Source organism: Natator depressus, chromosome 2, assembly GCF_965152275.1.
Source record: "Natator depressus isolate rNatDep1 chromosome 2, rNatDep2.hap1, whole genome shotgun sequence".
NCBI classification, from domain to species: domain Eukaryota; kingdom Metazoa; phylum Chordata; order Testudines; family Cheloniidae; genus Natator; species Natator depressus.
The window spans coordinates 6,014,202-6,036,366 of NC_134235.1; the positions used below are offsets into that span (position 1 = coordinate 6,014,202).

Sequence of the window (22,165 nt, forward strand, 5' to 3'; positions counted from 1 at the left end):
ACTCTCAAGATGGGTGACTTGGCGGTGGTGTCCCCGGAGCAGGGAATAGGAAAAGCCCACAGTATGTTTATGTTTATTGTGGAAATGGTGAGACTGTTTTACTGAAAGGGTTTTGGGGGGATTACTGCACTGGCATATGAGAATAAAGTGTGCCCAGAGACAGGCTTTGTATCAGACACTCAGATGCTAAGTTTCTTCAATGGTTGGAAGGAAGGGGAAACTGAGGCATGCACACCAGTTGTGCCTTGCCTTGCCACCGGGGGGGTTGTGCTCAAGGAGGGGCCTCCCTGCTACATCATCCAGCATGTTCCTTCACCCCTTCTACCATTGCTTATGCAAAAGTCTCCTCCTCTGATGTTCCTGCCATCTGGAACAGCCACCCTGTCTCATAGAGCTGCTCGGAAAATTGTTATCAAAATGTATTTTCGAGGGGAAAATGCCTTTTTCATTGAAATCAAACCATTTCGAAAAATGTGTCGACTTAGACTAAAATTCCCATGGCACAACTGGTTTAGGAACCTTTCAGAATTTTGTATGGGAAGTTTGAAAATTCATGTTGCTTTTTTCATTTTTCTACTCATTTTATTACTGTTTGGCCAATTAGTCATAATAGTGCGCTACTGCTAATGATGTGTCATAATATAAATAGGGTAATAATTGAACTATTCTAGCTTGATTTCACTGTTAAAATCATTAAGGGCAGCTGATACTTAGTTCTGATTGAAACCTCTAACTTTATTTTCTAGATCAAAGGGTCTCCTGTTTATGTTGAATTGAAACGGTCTGACACATCTCTCTTCTCCCTTGTCCAACTTCCCTCTATTGCTATGCAGCTCTGAAAAGTTTTAGGTTGCATATGTAGGAAAGTTACTCTGCAAAACAAAGGTGTTTTGTATCATTATTGGCTGAGACTGGTCAGACAGCCTAAATTATAACCCAGCAATACTGCAAAGCTAAGTCAGTCGTGCCTTGCACCATTTTAAAGAAAAGTGTGCCTGCCTTCTCATCATTTGCCAGGACAGGCTCAGTATGAATTTGATTTTCAGGTCTTCATCACAGAACATAAGCCAGCAGACTGAGTTGAGGCTATAAAGCCCCAAACAATAAACAACTGGGCCAGCGATCTAAACAATAAACCACATCCTCCAGACAGCCAGGTTTATTTCATGTGGTCTGTAGTTGCCTTATGAAACTGACTTAAGTTGTCTGTTTCGCTTATGTGAATATTAACATGCAAATGAAACAGCTCGCACCTTTTCAAATGAGATTCTCAGGTTAGCTCATTAGTCTGTGAACTGAGAATATACTTTTCCCCCCTCCTGTATTGTGTGTGTATGGTACATGCTCAATCTGGGTGGAAAACTCACAGACCCATCTATACACACAACTGCCTTTAAAACTCAGATTCCATCTCTCGAACTACCTCTGAGACCACTCCATAAATCTATGTGGAATTTTATCTCTGAGGACCACAACTTTCTAAATTATGCACATACTGAGAAGCTGACTGAAAAACTGGGGCAATGCAGTGTTATTTTAAAAAGTCTTCTCCGTACATTACTGACTTGCAATCATATTTTCTGAAGCTTTCATATCATGCTTGTTGACCAGACGATTTATTAGGGGCTGTGTGGTGAATGCGGAAATGAACTGCTAACAGCCCGGAATATTGATCAGTTTGGCTTCCAAATAATTTTGAGACATGGCAAACTTTCTCCGCTCATGCGGCTGAGCCACACAAACGCCACATTTCCTCCTCTTCTCACAGCCAACTCTCCCACTCACTCGGACACATTTTGCAACACCCTGGATCAGACCTATGGCTTGGAAGCTCTTCAGGGCAGGGGTCTTCTGAGGTGCTTCATAGATTCATAGACTTTAAGATCAGATGGGACCATCATGATCATTTAGTCCGGCCTCCTGCACATTGCAGGCCACAGAACCTCACCCACCCCCAGGGTCGGATTAAGGCAGGATCTTTAGGGGCTTCAGCCCAGGATCCCGGCTCAAGTGGGGGTCCTGCAAAAATAAATCACAGGCAGTGATCTCCGGTCCGCTACAAGGGGCTCTCAGGCAGGCTGCCTGCCTGCCATAGCTCCACGCCGCTCCCGGAAGTGGCTGGCTGCTGGCACATCTCTGTGGCCCCTGGCGAGGGCGGGGAGGTGGCTCCGTGCACTGCCCCTGCGCCCAGCACTGTCCCCGCATCATTGGATAGCGCCCAGCAGTGCGCCAGGAGCTTCGCAGAAGACACAGCTAGCTTAGAAGGTAAGGCCCTGCTCCTGAGTCTTCAAAGAGGCCCACGGGGCTGTGTTAGCGGATCCTGATGCTGGATCAGCGCCGAGGTTTGGCTGGGTCATGACGAGTGGGGGCAGCAAACAGCAGGCACGGGGACGGCTAAGAGCAGCATGGCCCAGGAGGTTACTCAGGTTAGGTGCATGCCCAGTTTGGGGATTGTGTTAATTGTGTTAATATATATACATATAAAGCAATATATTAACATATAGATATATACCTATTGATAGCACTTACCTACCCCTTGCTATCAATAGGTACGAACTGTCACCCTCCTCTGGGATGGGGGGAGTAGGGACGCAGCATGGGGGGCTAAGTGACTTGCCCAAGCAGAGAGAGGCAACCCGATGGGCCAGCTGAAAGGAGAGAGCAGGCCGTGAGGGAGCGAGGAGGAGGGGAGAAGTCAGACCACAGACTCCAGAGTGAGTGGCAGAGGCCGCAGCTGGCTAGGCTGTTACCATTTCATTGCGAGGATTATTATCTATAAATCCTAAAAGCTCCCCGCTGGGTAATGAACTCTTGTTTTGAATGGCTTTACAGTCGTACGTGCTGCTGGGCTGGATCTGGGCTCAGCAGACCGGAGCAGGTCAGGGAATCGAAGCCATAAAGGTGCAGATGGGTATATCAGGTATTTATACACCCATTGGCCACTTAACAGCCAGGCCATCAAACCTGTAACAACGAGGAGAGGCCGCAGACATCAGGGCCCCGTCAGCATTTCAGAGCTCAGAGGTGGTTTGAAACCCCCTCTTGGAAAGCCACAGGGACAGATCCTCAGCTGGTGTAAACTGAAGTAGCTCCATTGACTATGCTGATGTATGCGAGCCGAGGATCAGGCTCATAGGGTATTTCTACCCTAGACCTGGATGCTGCCATTGCCCGCTCAAGCAGACAGACCTGCGCTACCGAAACGGAAGCGTAGCTACAGCGGCCCGAGTGGCAGGCTGGGCTAGCTGCCCTGAATGCGTCCGGTCTCAGGTGGGATCGTACTGGGGGCGGCGAACCCCTCCCGCTGCCCGCACTGCCACGGCGACACGGCTATTCCTAGCATGCCGGCTTGACCAAAGCTAGTGCATGTCCATCTGCTGGAAATGACGCCTCCAGCTTCAGCCTAGACACACCCATCGCCCACCCAGCTCGGCGTGGGTCCACCCGCTAGCATTCAGAAATCAATGGGCACAAAGGCCCTAACCCACAAGAGTATTTATGCCCAAAGGTGTTTCGTTGATTTCAATGCAAGTTAGGAGCCTAAATACCTTTGTGGCTCTGGACCAAAGAGTGTGGCTGTACCTAGGGCCCCAAAGAGCTCTGCCCGGCCTTATTTTGCATTAGCGAGGGTGGGGAGCGCCGGCCCCCCAGATCAATGCATAAAGGGAGGCAGGGAGACGAGTTTCATCCTATTTCATTTGAACAAACCGCCCCTCCCCGAGAGGAGAAATGTAACAGAGCCAAAGTAAGTTTATAGGAGATGCAATCAGAGAGGAATAAGGGTTAATATGAGGGTGTGTTCATACCTGCTCATGTCTACACCAGCCCCATTTCTGCTCCCTAGCCTTGCCCTGCAGCATTGTGGAAACACCCTTGCTTCCCATTATCCCCTCCATGCTCCTGCTCCCGGACAACCTTGCTCTGCAACGTTTATTGGAGCTCCCCACGTTTCCCTTCCTACTGTGGCCACATGTGTGTGTGATGTGAGGAAGGACGGGAGAACCCAGCCGGAGTGGAGGCATCTTGCCTCTTTGGTGTGATCCTACCCCTGTGAGCTGGTGGCAAAGCTCCCATTGACTTCACTGGGAATAAGAGCGAACCGTTTATTTGCACTCTTGTTCTTGAGCCGACAAGCTGGACTCTTTCCACCAGGAAACTCCTTCACTGAAATATTATATTGGGGGGGGGGGGGGGTGACAGGAGGGGAACAATGCAAAACACGCCAGGGAGCCAATTCATCTACAAGGTTGTATGGATATAGGCAGAGGATGAAATCTGCCCCTGTGCAGAGTTCAGCACAAGTCCCAGGGGTTACACAGTCTGTGCTGGCCCCTGGCAGAGCTCCGGCCGTCATCCTGGCATTCCTTTACCCGGCCCTGACCCTGCTTGTCTCCTCCAGGATCAGCTCTGGGTAATCCTGCACCTAGCAGTCAAATCCCATGAGGGTCTTTGACAGACCCATGAACATGGGTGGCCTCAGGCATCATGCCTTGATGGGTTCAATGTGTTTCGATGACGTTCTCAACCCAGATCTGTATGAGCTCAGTGCTCAGATTTGTGACGGTAACAGGAAGAGCTGTGGGCGGCTGGCATCGCTGGCCAGATGCCAAGCTGTGGTCAGGAGGCACCTAGTGGAACTGGGGACAAGCCAGGGTCAGGTACCAGAGTCTAAGGTTCACGGTAAGCCACAGTCTAGCGTGAAAGCAAGCAGGCAATCTGCATCATTGCTCAGACAGCTCCCTGTGATGGCTTCCTGGTTTATATATCGGCATGGGCCAATCAGAGGGCTGCAGGGAGGTGCCACTCAGCCCCTGCAGGGTGGAACTTCCTGCAGGGACTAGTTTCACAGGGTCCCCCAGGGGAAGCCCGGCTTGAGATGCTGGTAGCGCTAGGGAAGCATCAGCAGCGTGGAACCTAAGTTGGCCCAGGTGTTGGTTGTGCAGATGCTTACAACCTGTCCGCAACGTGGTGGGGGGGGGAGGGCGGGGAGAGGGGCAGAGTCAGACCAATTGAGCAGCAGCCACTGAACGGGCTCGTCCAGTTGCCATTGAAGTCGGGGAGTTGGACCGGCCCTGCTCAAGCAATGCTTTCCTGGGACGCAGACCTTCCTGGTTACTGCTTAGGGGGACTGATCATCTGCTTGACTGTTTTATCCCCATTTATCAGGCACCCATGGCTGTAATGCCAGTCGTGCATCACGCAACAGAATGCTATAGCAGGAGCCACGCTCTCTCCTCGTCTCCTGCACGGAGAGGTCCATCTGTACCCCATTTGGGCAGCAGTACATCCGAAAGGCAGCAAGGCTCATGTTCAGCCAGTGCTCCAGTGGCAGTGAGTTCCACAGTCCTGGGGCTTCCACTAAGCAGGGTCCCACAAGTTCCCAGGCATGTTCAGTCTCCTCCTGTGGAGGGAAGGCCCCAGGTATGTAGCTGCTTTCCACACTGCTCCTTCCTGGGTGAGTCAGTAGCCTTATATGGAGAGCCCAAAAGACAGTCTAGGCTGCATCTCTATGGTTAGGGTCAACAGAGAACCAAGCACTTGCACTCTTCAGTGTTAAGCAGGGCTGGTGGTGTGACCTGTTATTAAAGTTGCCCAATGCTTCCCATTGTAAGACCCTGTTTTGGACTGCTCAGAACATTGCCAACATTTAACCATTTGGGTTGATATTTTCCCCTGCAGAGCATCTGCCTCAGGCTGATTTTTGTTTAAACTTCGGTCAAAGCCAAGTAGCTGTTTCTCAGAATGAGGCGAGGGCCAATACACCGTTTTGCCCATGTTAAAAAATTCTGGCAACCTTTTCTCAGAGAAGCTCTTTTGCCCCAAGGCTTTGGAGCAGGGACTTGAAATTTGGCAGGGACGTGGCCTTTGCCTCACGGATGTGCCTTGGGCTGTCCCTGTGAAAAGCCACCCAAATTTGGCTGAGCTATGAACCTCTGAAAAATGTCAGTTTGCACATGCTCAGAGACTTTATAGAGCCTCCCAGTGAAAAACTCCAAACATTCCAGCTGTCCTGAGCGTTCTCCAGCCTGGAGTTGCAGAAGGGAAATCTGGACTTTCCCTGAAATTGCAGATCTGGGAAGCGGAGCTAGACTTTGGGACTGAAATGAGGGAGATTGTCTGTCCTGTGCTCGTAATTCCCCACGCACCTGCTTGATTCGAATTCAGAGGTGACAAGAACAGGATGTGTGGATTGGGTCAAGGAGCCTAGGGCTGGCAGCAGAGAGTAATTGAGATTGGCTGGGCAAGGGGACTCATGGCTAGAATGCTCACCTGAGATATAGGAGACCTGGGTTCAAGTCGTTGCTCCCAATCAGAGTGTCCTAACCACCACGTGGCTGCTCTGAGGTCTCTTGCTCTCTGGATTTCCATCCTGGACCTGAGACACTTCCTGATGAAAACTTTGTTGACACCCCATGAGACATTTTGGTTTGGATGGAAAGAAGTGTCATGGAAAATTTTTCACTCCTCTCCTTTGGAGTAGGGATCTGCAATTTGGCAGGGGACAGCCTTTGCATCAGGGACGTACCTTTGGTTATCCTTTTGAAAAGCCACACACATGTGGCCAAGTCTTAAACCTTAGAAAAATCAGTTTGCACGTGCTCAGAGACTTTCTAAAACTTCACAGCTAAAAACTCCAAAGATCCCATCTGCCATTTATCTCCATAATAGGCTAAATAAACCCTTAGATGGAACTCGAGGGAGTTCAAAATCTAGATCTAGATCTGAATTTACCAGTCTTATCTGCCGTTATTACTTAGGCCATGTCTACACTACAATATTTTGTCAATGCAAGTCACATCGGCGTAGAGTCACCAGCTGTAGCCTGTCACTTGTGCACCTGCACATTTGGGTGCTTGCACCGGCCGTGCGCATTCTCACTGTGACTGGTTGCGTCAACGTAAACTGCAGCGCACTGCAGGTAGGTATCCCAGTGTGCCCAGCCCTTCTGTGGAGCTCAGTACCTAGTGGGACATTTTCTCAGAGCTTTGTGGGAAGCTACTGGTTCACCCAGGGATTTCTGGGAACTGGGGGGATCACTTTCTCCATCCCGTAATGCCTACTTCAGCCCATAATTTTTGCATCGTTTTTTAAAACTCCCACAGTCCTGCACACTGTATTCTCTCTGGCAGAAGCATGGACCTGACACAGGACAGTGCAATTATCACAAGCACTGCTAACACAGAATGCACTTTTCTCCTGTATTTGCAGGACTTGAACAAGAGCTACTACAACTGGCCATGTGAGGAGGAAGATGAAGAGATATTCAAGCACAATAACTGCATGCTGGTGGCCGCAGTGACCAAAAATGTCCGGCTGTTGCTGGTATTGACGGAGAAGCTCCACACTACGGATTGCCACTTCTGGGCCCGAGCAACAAACACTGCTTGATTGGAGGACAGGTTTGGGATGGTGAACAGTAGCTGCAAAACTTTGGATATGAAAGGCCCCATGCCTGGATTTGTGAGTCAAGCTCACCCCAGCCATCTGATACACGGACACCAAAATCACAGCCCCATTGACAGTCACGCTCTGGAAGTCTGCAATGCCAGATTGCTATGAGGCAGCGAGTAATGAGTTTGAAGGTGGAAAATCCACAGAGGAGGCTGTTGTCATCCACATGTGTAAGGCCATTAATCATCCCCGGCTGCACAGGTCTGGGAATCTTGGTAATGTGTAGGAAATAGTGGATGGATGTCTAGCAATGAAGTTCACAAATGGCGGTGGAGAGAGAGATGGCACATATATCCCTATTTTGGCACCGGCCCACCTTGCCACTGAGTACATCAACAGAAAAAGACACTTTTTCTTGGTGCACCACCGGGAATGCTTCACAGACATCAGTGGGGGCTAGTCAGGGAAGGTGCATGACACATGAATCTTTAAAAACATAGAACTTTTCAAAAAGTTGCATCCAGGAGCATTCTTCCCCGACCAGCACATTAACTCTGGTGATATTGAAATGCCAATAGTGATTCTGCAGGATGCAGCTTACCCCTTTTCCCCTGGCTCATAAATCTGTACAGTGGCCACCCTGACAGCACCAAGGAGGGACTCAATGGCCAGCTTAGCAGCTGCAGAATGACAGTTGAATGTACTTTTGGTAGATTGAAGGGGCGCTGGCAATATTTGCTCACTAGATTGGATTTCAGTGAGGTGAGCATCCCCATCATTATTGCTGCATGTTGGGTATTGCAGAACATCTGTGAGGCAAAGGGGGAAAAGCTACCACCATGGTGGAGGAGCGAGGCGGACTAGCTGTCTGCTGAATTAGAAGTGCTCTCTGTGGAGCGGTACAGCTGAGGGAGGCTTTAAAAGACTATTTTAACACTCAGGCACATTAGTCTTTGTCTGATGAACACTTATGAAACAGTATTCATAGGTATGCTGTTGGCTCCCACTTAGAAATCTGTAATGCTCAGTGTAAGCTATTTAATATAGGGGAGTTACTGTCTGCCGCTATTAATTCTGTAATTCTTCATGCACGCTATTTAATATGGAGGTTATTGCCTCCTGATCTAATTTCTGTAATGCATGGTGTAATATTTTGAATATGGGATGTTAATGATCTCCCGCTATGAATTCTGTAATGTTTGCTGTACAGTAAAAAAGATACTCAGAATTTCCACAAATAGAACTTGATTATGTGCAAAGAAACAGTAAGAACTGTCAATAGTGTAACAGGCTGAACTATACCTTGAACGCCCCCGGTCCAAAACAGAATGAAACACCAGCATTGCCTGATCCTGTTGTTTTCACCAGTCCGTGTATGTGTAGCTGTGGTTCCCCTTGTTTTCTCCGAGCGTGGTGTGCTAGGGGCCGGCTGCACACCATGGTGTCATCTGCTGTGTTGAGGGATGTAGACACCAGTGACCATGGAGCAATCCAAGGATTGGAAAAGGCTGCAGAGTCAATGGTCTTTGGGCATATAGGTCAACAATGCACTGCAACATTTGTATTTGTTGCCTGAGCAGACCCATGGTGTCCTGGGGCATTCCCCAATGCGCCTCTCGGTCCTTTTCCCACTCCTGCAGAAGCTGACCACCCCATTCTCAGTCCTTCTCCATGGTTTCCATGGCCCCTCCAAGCTCTGTGTTCACAGTCTAAGGCCGCAGAGGATTGGAGGAGCTTGCCAAACACCTCCTCCTTAGTCCTCTTCTTTCTCTTCCTGATCAGGGTCTGACATGCAGCAGGCAGGGAGGCAGCACCCCTCAAGGCCAGTACACCAGAGACTACTGATTAAAACAGCCAGATACACCATTAGATTTACAGTCACAATGGAAAGGGAAAGATACATCTAAAATCCCCTTGCATTATTCCCATAAATATCTGTAATGAGAAATGATAATTGTCACTGAAGTACCTCGTTACAGCACCGCTCTGTAGCTGAAGCCACGGCAAGCATAGCCCAGCCCGGCGGGGAGGACAGGGTGTGTTCCGTTGCATGGAAGCTTTAAAAGCTGGATGCTGATCCCTGGGTATTTGGAGAGAGGGAAACTGCAGTGAGTGTGGGCAATATTTCCCCAGGCAGTGGCAATCTTGGCTGATATCTCACTCCTGAGGGCGACAGAGGCACAGAGAACCCTGCAGCTAGCAGCATCCAAAAGCTGCCCCCATGCTGCTAGCCAGTTCATGGCAATGGTCCCAGAAGAACTCGTCATACTGAGTGGCATGGGCAAGGCTACTGTCACAGAGGGAGACACAAGGCTGCCATCCCTGGACATGTCTGGGAGAGGATTGCAGAGGATTTCTCTGGAAGTGTCACTGAGATCTCTCAAGAGAACAAAAGGGATGCCCTATTGAGAAAACAAAGTACTCATAGACTTTCAGGTCAGAAGAGACCATCATGATCATCTAGTCTGATCTCCTGCACATTGCAGGTCAGAGAACCTCACCCACCCACTCCTGTAATAGACCCCAACCGCTGGCTGAGTTACTGACACCCTCAAATCATGGTTTATAGACTTCAAGTTACAGAGAATCCACCATTTATACTAGTTTAAACCTGCAAGTGACCCATGCCCCATGCTGCAGCAGAAGGCAACCCTCCGCCCCCGCACCCCACGGTCTCTGCCAATCTAACCTGGGGGGAAATTCCTTCCCAGTTAGACCCTGAGCATGTGGGAGAGACCCATCCGCCAAACACTTGGGAAATAATTTTCTGTAGTAGCTCAGAGCCCTCCCTGTCTAGTGTCCCATCATTGGCCATTGGAGCTATTTGCTGCTAGCAGTTGCAGATCAGCTACATGTCATACTCCACATGACTCTCGTTGCCTGGCTGTGTTTTCTAACATTACACCAGCGGAGTAATTAATCGAAAGTCAATGTTCGCCAAAGCTGCAGATGGGATGGAGGGGGAAGAGTGAGGGGGCTTCATCGACTCTCGTGGTCTTCCACCCCCTCGAGTTACCTGGCACCACGCCCGAGTGTCACCAACAGTTCCCTCCTCTGAAAGCACCCAACAAGAGGGGTGGGCTGTGAGGTGGACAATCCCATGTGTGAAAGGACCCCTCTAAGATGGTGGTGTCCGCAGCAGCAATGGCTGGGGTTGGGGTCCCTTACTCTCTCCCCCAATCAAAGGGTCAAACAAAGGGACCCAGACGGGGACACCAAGCAGAGAACCTTGGACAGTGCCCACCACTCCTCAAAAGCATCAAGGGAGTCGGTGGATGCCGCCCAGAGGAACTCCGCCCGGATACGTGAACGGACCGAGGATCGGAAAACGGCCCCACAGTCACAGGAAACTCCATCGGCCAACCGCCTCTCTCTGGTTTTATAGATGGCCATTTTAGCCAGGGCCAGGAGTAGGTTAACTAGGAGATCCCGCGACTTTGTGAGGCCACGGATGGGGAGTGCATAAATAAAAAGATGAGGGGAAAAATGCAACCAAAAATGTAATAGGAGATTTGTGAGGAGCTGGAACAGGGGCTGCAGACTGGCGCACTTCAAATACACATGCGCCAGGGTTTTCCTCACTCCACAAAAGGGACAAGTTTCCGGGACGGGGGTGAACCGCGCCAAGTACATGCCCTTGCTCACAGCTCCATGAAGGAGCTGCCAACTGATGTCCCTGACGGGCCTCGGAACCAAGGTGGAATACAGGCTGGCCCACCGGGGCTGCTCACCCTCCAAAGGTGGCACAAGGTCTCGCCACTTTGTGTCGGGGCGGGACACTAGGGTGAGGGTGTGAAGGGTGTGGAGCGCGAGCGTGTATAGATGTTTCCTTGGTGCGGTTTGGAAGCGTACCGGCTGCAGTTCATGCAGCTGGCTCGCAGTGAAGGGGTGAGGGGATCGATTGGGTCTGTGGGGCAAGGGTCCAATTAAAAGGTCCGGCAGGCCTGGGGTAGAGGGTGAGCGGGGCGTGCCCTTGAGCAGGACCCGGTTGAGGTAAGCTCGAGCAGCGGGTGGCAAAGCGGCCTTCGCCTCCTGAAGTACGCGCCGGGGGGTGCAAGGTCTGGAGAGCCCCATGCGCCGGGAGAGCGTCAGGGGATCCAGCCAGTGTCCCCGGTCGTAGTCCAGGAGCTCTCCGACTCTCGTGACTTCTGCCAGGATCAAGCTCTGGCTCACCGAGCGGGACTCCACCACCTGCACACGGAGCTGGGGTTTGTGTAGCAGGGGCTCCGCGAGGAGATCTACCCCCTCGGTGGCCGCCACGGACCTGGTCATTAAAAACAGTTTCCAAGTCCGGAGGAGGTCCTGGTAGAAGACCGGCAGCCCTGAGAGGTCTCGCGGAAGACCTCCCAGACGGAGATAAAAGAGCTGCCAGTCATATCGGAGCCCTCGGATATGGCGCAGGATGGCGTGCACCCGTGTGCTCCACGCCGAACTGCCTGCACCATAAAGGAGCCTCTGTAGGGCCTGGAGGCGGAAGACACGGACCTGAGTGTGTAGACACTTCAGGCCCTGTCCTCCTTCTTTCAGGGGTAGATGAAGAACCCCTACAGGGGCGTTCCTGACCAAAAGAACCCCAGAATCGATGTCCGGAGGTTGGTCAGGAAACTGGGGCCGGGACCGGGGTGTTGAACTGGTACCAGAGCATGGGCAGGACTAGTTGATTAAGCACCTCGAAGGGAGAGACATTAGAGTAGTCCCGTCCATTTCCGGAGCCGCTCTATCACCCCGCCCTCTAAATTTTCCCAGTTTTCCGGCGGAGAGGGATGCGTGGTGGAAAGGTAAACGCAGAGATAGAGCAGCAGACCCGCGCTCCACTGGATGGTCTGAAGAGTGGGTGGGAGGGAGCTCACCTGCCTCCAGTCTCCTACCACCAAGCCAGAGCTCTTGACCCACTTGACCCAGGAGGAGGAGGCTGCCGAATAGATGGCCTGGCAAGCCTCCACCCACGCCAAGTCGCCGGGGTCCTGGATCACGAGGAGCACGTCATCAGCGTACGCTGACAAGACCAGCCACAGCTCCGGCTCCCGCAGCAACAACCCTGTCAACCTCCTGCAGAGGAGACAGAGGAAGGGCTCAATTGCCAGAGCGTACAGCTGGCCCGAGAGGGGGCACCCCTGCTGTACTCCTCGCCCGAAGATGACCGGTTCGGTCAGGGTCCAGTTGAGCTTAACCAGACACTCTGCGGAAGTGTACAGCAGCCGGAGAAAACCCACAAACTGGAGTCCAAAGCCAAACGCCTGCAGAGTACTCAAGAGGTACCTGTGGTCCACCCTATCAAATGCCTTCTCCTGATCTAGGGACAGGAGGGTGAACGACAGACTGTCTCTACGCCCAAGTTCCAAAAGGTCCCAAACCATAAATAGGTTATCAAAGATACTGCGGTCCGGGACGGTGTAGGTCTGGTCTGGGTGGATCACGTCTGCCAGCACAGACCCTAGCCGCAGCAAGATTGCTTTCGCTATGATTTTGTAGTCTGTGCTGAGGAGCGAGACGGGACGCCAATTTTGTAAATCGCGGAGGTCCCCCTTCTTCGGCAATATGGCGAGCACAGCTAGCCTGCACGAAAGAGGGAGGACCCCGCTCTGCTGAGACTCGGCCCAGACGGTGACTAGGTCTGGGCCGAGGACGTCCCAAAACACGCGGTAGAGCTCCATGGTCAGCCTGTCCATGCCTGGATACTTATTCATGGGCAGACGACGGAGGGCTTCCAAGAACTTGGCCAGAGTGAGAGGCAACCCTAGCCGGTCTTGGTCACTCACGCTGACTGTAGGGAGCTCCTCCCAAAGCACTCTGCAAGCACTAGGGTCAGTCGGATCCGGGGAGAAAAGACTTGCATAGAAGCCTCGGGCCCTCCCGCACATCTCCGGCTGTTCCGTGGGGGGGGTGCCATCTTCTGCCAGGAGGCTGGTGATGTGTTTCTTGGCCCCCCTCGTTTTCTCCAGGGCATGGAAGAAGCGGGAGCCGTGATCCATCTCCCGAAGGAGGCGGATGCGGGATTGAACAAAGGCACCCCGGGCCCGATGGTCCTCGAGGGCCCGGAGCTCCTCCCGCTTCTCCCGGCACGCTCCGCAGAGGAGTGGGTCTTCGGGGCTGGTGGCCAGACGCCTCTCCAGCTCTAAGACCTCCCGTTCCAACTGCTCTATCGCCGCATTTCTCCGTCGGCTAGTGCCCCGGGTGGTAGTCGCGGCAATGACGGGGCCGATGTCCTGCCAGGTCTCGGGGATCCCAGGTGCCCCTCCTTGCCGGGCCAAGGGGCAGTCCCTCCGGACTGCTCAGAGCTCCGGTACGAAACTGTGGAAAAACCTGAGTGTCTCTGGATTAAGTTTAGAAGTGTGTGCAACAAGAGTGATGTAGTGGTGGGAGTCTGCTATAGACCACCGGACCAGGGGGATGAGGTGGATGAGGCTTTCTTCCGGCAACTCACGGAAGCTACTAGATCGCATGCCCTGATTCTCATGGGTGACTTTAATTTTCCTGATATCTGCTGGGAGAGCAATACAGCGGTGCATAGACAATCCAGGAAGTTTTTGGAAAGCGTAGGGGACAATTTTCTGGCGCAAGTGCTAGGGGAGCCAACTAGGGGGGGCGCTTTTCTTGACCTGCTGCTCACAAACCGGGTAGAATTAGTGGGGGAAGCAAAAGTGGATGGGAATCTGGGAGGCAGTGACCATGAGTTGGTTGAGTTCAGGATCCTGACGCAGGGAAGAAAGGTAAGCAGCAGGATACGGACCCTGGACTTCAGGAAAGCAGACTTCGACTCCCTCAGGGAGCGGATGGGTAGGATCCCCTGGGGGACTAACATGAAGGGGAAAGGAGTCCAGGAGAGCTGGCTGTATTTCAAGGAATCCCTGTTGAGGTTACAGGGACAAACCATCCCGATGAGTCGAAAGAATAGTAAACATGGCAAGCGACCAGCTTGGCTTAATGGTGAAATCCTAGCGGATCTTAAACATAAAAAAGAAGCTTACAAGAAGTGGAAGGTTGGACATATGACCAGGGAAGAGTATAAAAATATTGCTCGGGCATGTAGGAAAGATATCAGGAGGGCCAAATCGCACCTGGAGCTGCAGCTAGCAAGAGATGTCAAGAGTAACAAGAAGGGTTTCTTCAGGTATGTTGGCAACAAGAAGAAAGCCAAGGAAAGTGTGGGCCCCTTACTGAATGAGGGAGGCAACCTAGTGACAGAGGATGTGGAAAAAGCTAATGTACTCAATGCTTTTTTTGCCTCTGTTTTCACTAACAAGGTCAGCTCCCAGACTGCTGCGCTGGGCATCACAGAATGGGGAAGAGATGGCCAGCCCTCTGTGGAGATAGAGGTGGTTAGGGACTATTTAGAAAAGCTGGACGTGCACAAGTCCATGGGGCCGGACGAGTTACATCCGAGAGTGCTGAAGGAATTGGCGGCTGTGATTGCAGAGCCCTTGGCCATTATCTTTGAAAACTCGTGGCGAACGGGGGAAGTCCCGGATGACTGGAAAAAGGCTAATGTAGTGCCAATCTTTAAAAAAGGGAAGAAGGAGGATCCTGGGAACTACAGGCCGGTCAGCCTCACCTCAGTCCCTGGAAAAATCATGGAGCAGGTCCTCAAAGAATCAATCCTGAAGCACTTACATGAGAGGAAAGTGATCAGGAACAGTCAGCATGGATTCACCAAGGGAAGGTCATGCCTGACTAATCTAATCGCCTTTTATGATGAGATTACTGGTTCTGTGGATGAAGGGAAAGCAGTGGATGTATTGTTTCTTGACTTTAGCAAAGCTTTTGACACGGTCTCCCACAGTATTCTTGTCAGCAAGTTAAGGAAGTATGGGCTAGATGAATGCACTATAAGGTGGGTAGAAAGCTGGCTAGATTGTCGGGCTCAACGGGTAGTGATAAATGGCTCCATGTCTAGTTGGCAGCCGGTGTCAAGTGGAGTGCCCCAGGGGTCGGTCCTGGGGCCGGTTTTGTTCAATATCTTCATAAATGATCTGGAGGATGGTGTGGATTGCACTCTCAGCAAATTTGCAGATGATACTAAACTGGGAGGAGTGGTAGATACGCTGGAGGGGAGGGATAGGATACAGAAGGACCTAGACAAATTGGAGGATTGGGCCAAAAGAAATCTGATGAGGTTCAATAAGGATAAGTGCAGGGTCCTGCACTTAGGATGGAAGAATCCAATGCACCGCTACAGACTAGGGACCGAATGGCTAGGCAGCAGTTCTGCGGAAAAGGACCTAGGGGTGACAGTGGACGAGAAGCTGGATATGAGTCAACAGTGTGCCCTTGTTGCCAAGAAGGCCAATGGCATTTTGGGATGTATAAGTAGGGGCATAGCCAGCAGATCGAGGGATGTGATCGTTCCCCTCTATTCGACACTGGTGAGGCCTCATCTGGAGTACTGTGTCCAGTTTTGGGCCCCACACTACAAGAAGGATGTGGATAAATTGGAGAGAGTCCAGCGAAGGGCAACAAAAATGATTAGGGGTCTAGAGCACATGACTTATGAAGAGAGGCTGAGGGAGCTGGGATTGTTTAGTCTGCAGAAGAGAAGAATGAGGGGGGATTTGATAGCTGCTTTCAACTACCTGAAAGGGGGTTCCAAAGAGGATGGCTCTAGACTGTTCTCAATGGTAGCAGATGACAGAACGAGGAGTAATGGTCTCAAGTTGCAATGGGGGAGGTTTAGATTGGATATTAGGAAAAACTTTTTCACTAAGAGGGTGGTGAAACACTGGAATGCGTTACCTAGGGAGGTGGTAGAATCTCCTTCCTTAGAGGTTTTTAAGGTCAGGCTTGACAAAGCCCTGGCTGGGATGATTTAACTGGGAATTGGTCCTGCTTCGAGCAGGGGGTTGGACTAGATGACCTTCTGGGGTCCCTTCCAACCCTGATATTCTATGATTCTATGATTCTATGATTCTATGACATGCCCTGACACCCAGCAGAGGTAGCACCGGGCTTCCCCCGTGGAAAAGTACACCCAGTAACAGGTCCCCTGGTGGGGCACTAGGAAGGACCCCTCGAGCGCCTCTCCGTCGCGCGCCGCTGATGGCAATAAAAGTTGCGCTTGCAGGCGGAAGGAAAAAATGTGACGGAGGGCGGGGTCTTTGCAGCCCAACAGGAGAGGGCTGATAACAGAAACAGGTTTCCCCAGGGTGGAAAGGGTGGGTAGCAGGGCAGCATTGGGGAGAAAAGGAGGGACAGAGGTCAGGACCAGGTGGACACCCAGGTCCTTTAGCGGCTCTAGGGGGGCAAACACCCCCCTCACCACCAGGCCTTCTCCACTGCTTCCTGGGCAGCAGCCTCCGATGCTAAGAAGAAGACGACCTTCCCGTGCATTCCCCACAATGGCCGAGGGCCCCACTACCCTCGCCAACACCCGCACATAGGTCTCCACGTGGGGCGAGGCGGGCACCAGGAGGCATCAGACACCGTGCTTCCTTGTCATGGTGGGAAAGGAGCCCCGGCTGCTGTTGATGGTGGCGGAGGCGGTGGGTGGGAGAGATGACGAGGCGGCAGGCAGGGGGGCTGCCGCCGCCCGGGCATACATCCTGGGGGCTGACGGAGGAACATCCGCAGAACTGGTGGAGGGGGCAGCGGGAGAGGACGTCGTGGTCGGTGGCGGGGTCGCAGCAGTGGGGGTGACCCCTTCCATGGAGGACCCCATGGTTTTAGTGGGGCCCTTCCCCTTCTTCTTGCCCTGGCCTTTCCCGCCGGCTGGAGGGGCTTTTCTGGAGTCTGGGGAGGCGATGGGCATGGCAGCGGTGGAGGTCACCGCGGTGCCCTCCATTGCCGATGCCCCAGCGGGGGCGGTGGCAGGTGGTTAACAGGAGTTGGGGTCAGATAGAAAGGGACAAGCTGTGGGGTGGACAATTTTTTTGGGGGGCCACATAAACCACCGTACGCTTGTCCAGAGAGTCCTGTTTGGTTGGCTGGTGTTTCTGGTCCACGCGGTGGAATCAGGGCGAGCAGCTGTGTCCAGAGGCAGATGTTAGATAGCCAGCAAAGATGGTGGGGGGGGGGGCAGTGAGGAAGGTTGTAGTGTGGGGGTTGGGAGGACACAGATGTCCCCCCGTGTCCCTGCAAACACAATTAAGACACAGTCAAAGCCTCCCCCGACACGAGAGCACAGTTCGAAAGTTACTCAGTCTTAGGTCCCCTCCACGGCAATTTGTAGATTCCCCGGGCGGTGTTCCTCTGGTGGATGGCTTTTTTTCCATCTATTCCGGGTTTTCTTTTTTTTCAGCAACAGCATTCCAGAAATGCCGGAGTAAGTGATAAGAATCCTCTCGACCGAAAACGGGTCCGCAGACAAACAACAAGCGGCTGGGTCTGGGGGCTGGGTCCTTCCACTCCCCCGCTTTGGGGAGTGGGCCGGCAGGCCCCCCCCTCCATGGGGGGGGTTTCAGCTGAAGCGGCAGCAGCGTCCGAGGGCTGGCGGGGCCGGGGGGGGGGGGGGCTAACAGCAGGAAAGAAAAAAAAAGAAAAAAAAAAAGAAAGGGAGGAGAAGGGGGGGAGCGTCTGGCCTGGTCGGGGGGGAAGCCGAAAGCAGGGGCAAAAAGCAAGGAAAGCCCAGGCCAGAGGGCAGCAGCAGGAGAGCAGGCTAAGTAGGTCCCTTTTCCCTGGGTAAGGTAACAGGGAAGATTTTTTTTTTTTTTTTTTTTTGAAACAGAAAAAAAATTTTATTGTGACAATTACAAGAATTATCAAGAACCAAATCAAAGTATGCAACAAAACAACGCAAACAGAAGGTATAACACAGCAGCTTTCAGGAGGGAGAACTGTTCAGGCTAGCCTGGGCCCAGAGCGGGGGGCTTGGTCTTCCACCCTCCTGAGTTACCTGGCGGCCTAGAGCGGGGGGGGTTCCTCGACACTCGTGGTCTTCCACCCCCTCGAGTTACCTAGGGCCGCGCCCAGTGTCACCAATTATCCCCCCCCTGAGAGTGCCCGGCAAGATGGGCACGGCTGCGGGGTGGGCAGTTTGGGGGTGGGGGGGTAGACACCCACGTATTATAGGGCCCTCCTAGCAAAGGGTTAGACGGAGGGAACCGGATGGGGTCACCGAGCAAAGAACCCCGGACAGCGCCCACCGCTCTTCAAAGGTGTCAAGGGAGTCGGTGGTCGCCGCCCAAAGAAACTCCGCCCGGATACGTGAATGTACTGAGGATAGGAAAAAGGCCCTACAATCGCAGGACGTTTCATGGGCCAACCTCCTCTCTCTGGTTTTATAAATGGCTGTTTTTGCCAAAGCTAGGAGGAGGTTAACCAGGAGATCCCGCGACTTTGTGGGGCCGTGGATGGGGAGTGTATAGATAAAGAGGTGGGGAGAAAAATGAAGCCAAAAGCGCAACAAAATATTTGTGAGGAGCCGAAAAAGGGGCTGCAATCTGGTACACTCTAAATAGACGTGTGCCAGGGTTTCCCTCACATTACAAAAAGGGCAAGTATCCGGAATGAAAGTAAACCGTGTCAAAAACACGCCCGTGCTCACAGCTCCGTGAAGGAGCCGCCAACTGATGTCTCCGACGGGCCTCGGGACCAAGGTGGAATACAAGCTGGCCCATCGAGGTTGCTCACCCTCCAAAGGTGGCAGGAGGTCCCGCCACTTTGTGTCGGGGCGGGACACCAGGGTGTGGGCGTGAAGGGTGTGAAGCGTGAGTGTATACAAATATTTCCGTGATGCAAGTTGAAAACTGACCGGTTGCAGTTCATGCAGCCGGCTCGCAGTGAAAGGGTGAGGGGTTTGTCGGGATCGGCAGGGTAGGGGCCCAATGGAAAGGTCCGGCGGGCCCGGGGTAGAGGATGGGCGTGGTGCGCCCTCGCGCAAAGCTCGGTTGACATAATCTCGAGCTGCAGGGGTCAAGGCGGCCTTCACCTCCTGAAGTACGCGCCGGGGAGTACGGGGGCTGGAGAGCCCCATGCGCTGAGCGAGCGTCAGGGGATCCAGCCAGTCTCTCCGGTCGTAGTCCAGGAGGTCTCCGACCTTCGTGACTTCCGCCAAGACCAACCTCTGGCGCACCAAGCGGGACTCCGCCACCTGCACACGGAGTTGGGGGTTGTGTAGCAGGGGCTCCGTGAGGAGATCTGCTCCCGCGGTGGCCGCCACGGACCTGGTCGTTAGAAACAGTTTCCAGGTCCGGAGGAGGTCCTGGTAGAAGACCGGCAGCCTGGAGAGGTCTCGCGGAAAACCTCTCGAACAAAGGTAAAAGAGCTGCCGGTCGTATCGGAACCCCTGGAAGCGGCGCAGGAAGGCGTGCGCCAGTATGCTCCACGTCGAACTACCTGCACTGTATAGGAGCCTCTGCAGGGCCTGGAGGCGGAAAACGCGGACCTGAGTGTACAAACACTTCAGGCCCTGTCCTCCTTCCTTCAGGGGTAAATGAAGAACTCCAACAGGAGCCCAGTGCATTCCCGACCAAAAGAACTCTAGAATCAATCTCCGGAGGTGGGTCAGGAAACCCGGGGCCGGGGCCAGGGTGTTGAGCCGGTACCAGAGCGTGGACAGGACTAGTTGGTTAAGCACCAGTGCTCTCCCTCGGAGGGAGAGACATCGGAGTAGCCCTGTCCATTTCCGGATCCTCTCTATCACCCCGCCCTCCACATTTTGCCAGTTCTCCGGCGGGGAAGGGTGCGTGGCGGAAAGGTAAACGCCGAGATAGAGCAGAGGACCCGCGCTCCACCGGATGGTCTGAAGTGCGGGTGGGAGGGAGCTTACCCGCCGCCAGTCCCCCACCGCCAAGCCAGAGCTCTTGACCCAGTTGACTCGGGCGGAGGAGGCTGCCGAATAGATGGCTTGGCATGCCTCTACTCGCGCCAGGTCGCCCGGGTCCTGGACCACGAGAAGTACGTCATCGGCGTACGCCGACAGGACCAGCCGCAGCTCCGGCTCCCGCAGCACCAACCCTGTCAACCTCCTTCGGAGGAGACAGAGGAAAGGCTCGATCGCAAGAGCGTACAGCTGGCCCGAGAGGGGGCACCCTTGTCGCACTCCTCGCCCGAAGCTGACCGGTTCGGTCAGGGTCCAGTTGAGCCTAACCAAACACTCCGCGGAGGCATACAGCACCCGGAGAAAACTCACAAACTGAGGTCCGAATCCAAACGCCTGCAGAGTGCTCAGGAGGTACCCATGGTCTACTCTGTCAAACGCCTTCTCCTGATCAAGGGACAGGAGGGCGAACGACAGACCATCTCTCCGCCCGAGTTCCAAAAGGTCTCGGACTAGAAATAGGTTGTCAAAAATGCTGCGACCTGGGACAGTATAGGTCTGGTCTGGGTGGATCACGTCCGCCATCACGGACCCTAGCCGCAGCGAAATTGCTTTCGCTACGATTTTGTAATCCGTGCTAAGGAGTGAGACGGGACGCCAGTTTCGTAAATCGCGGAGGTCCCCCTTCTTCGGCAGCAAGGCGAGCACCGCTCGCCTGCACGACAGAGGGAGGATCCCGCCCTGCAAGGACTCAGCCCAGACAGTAACTAGGTCTGGGCCGAGGATGTCCCAGAACGCGCGGTAAAACTCCACGGTCAGCCCGTCCATGCCCGGAGATTTATTGGTGGGCATGCGGCGGAGGGCTTCCGAGAACTCGGCCAGGGTGAGAGGCAGCTCTAGCTGCTCTCGGTCGCCCACGCTGACCGTGGGGAGGTCCTCCCAGAGCACCCCGCAGGCGCCAGGATCGGTCGGATCCGGGGAGAAAAGGCTTGTGTAGAAGTCGCGGGCTCTCCCACACATCTCCTCCGGATCCGTGAGGGGGGTGCCGTCTTCTGCTAGAAGGCAGGTGACGTGCTTCTTGGCCCCCCTCGTTTTCTCCAGAGCATAGAAGAAGCGGGAGCCGCGGTCCATCTCCCGAAGGAGGCGGATGCGGGACCGGACGAAGGCACCTCGGGCCCGGTGGTCCTCGAGGGCCCGAAGCTCCTCCCGCTTCTCCCGGCACGCTCCGCAGAGGGACGGGTCCTCGGGGTCGGCGGCCAGGCGCCTCTCCAGCTCCAAGACCTCCCGTTCCAACTGCTCTATCGCCGCATTTCTCCGTCGGCTGGTGCCCCGAGTGTAGTCACGGCAGAAGAGCTTGGCGCGGACCTTCCCTAGATCCCACCATCGCCGCACCGAGGGAAAGGCACGCCATTGCTCTCGCCAGGTGAGCCAAAACTCCCGGAAGGACGTCACGAAGCTCTCGTCCTCCAACAGGCTATTATTAAAGTGCCAATAGGCCGGCCCCGGTCTCTCTGCACGGAGGGAGACCGTTATAGTAACTAAATGATGGTCGGAAAAAGGGGCCGGCCGAATGGTAGAGGAGTGGGCCTGTGAAAGATGGAAACGGGATAAATAAATACGGTCCAACCGAGAGTGGTGTGACCGATTGGCCTCCACCCGGACAAAAGTGAACGTGGAGGTGTCATCTGGGTGATGGTCACGCCAGACGTCCACTAGGGAGTGATATTCAACTATTTCCCGAAGAATATTCGTGGCAGCCGGGCTCGGCTCGGCGCCTGAGCGGTCCTGTTCCTCGAGGGTGGTGTTAAAGTCTCCTCCCAGGACCAGGCACTCGTGCGAATCTAGGGTGCCGAGAAAGTCGGACACCCGCTGGTAAAATTGTGGCCGCTTTGGGCTCATTTGTGGGGCATAAATATTAACAAGATTTACCACGAGCCCCTCCATACGGACTCGAAGGTGCAGCAGGTGGCCCGGCACGACCTCAGTGACCCCTAGCACCTCGGGCCGTAGGGTGGGGGAGAACAGGGTCGCCACTCCAGCTTGCCAAGTTGTGAAGTGGCTAAAGTAGACCCCGTCCCCCCA

The 22,165-nt window shown here is 53.6% G+C and overlaps 1 long non-coding RNA gene across 3 annotated transcripts in view; it reads right to left on the reverse strand.

Moving 5' to 3' along the window:
• The window catches only part of LOC141982062 (uncharacterized), a 156,741-nt gene that overhangs the window by 41,661 nt on the left and 92,915 nt on the right, over positions 1–22,165 (reverse strand). For all 3 annotated transcript variants that reach the window (XR_012637941.1, XR_012637942.1, XR_012637943.1), the window contains exons 3-4: positions 9,362–9,472; positions 8,695–9,233 (exon numbers count right to left, since the gene is read on the reverse strand). This is a non-coding gene — a long non-coding RNA (uncharacterized LOC141982062). The remainder of the gene's footprint in view (positions 1–8,694; positions 9,234–9,361; positions 9,473–22,165) is intronic.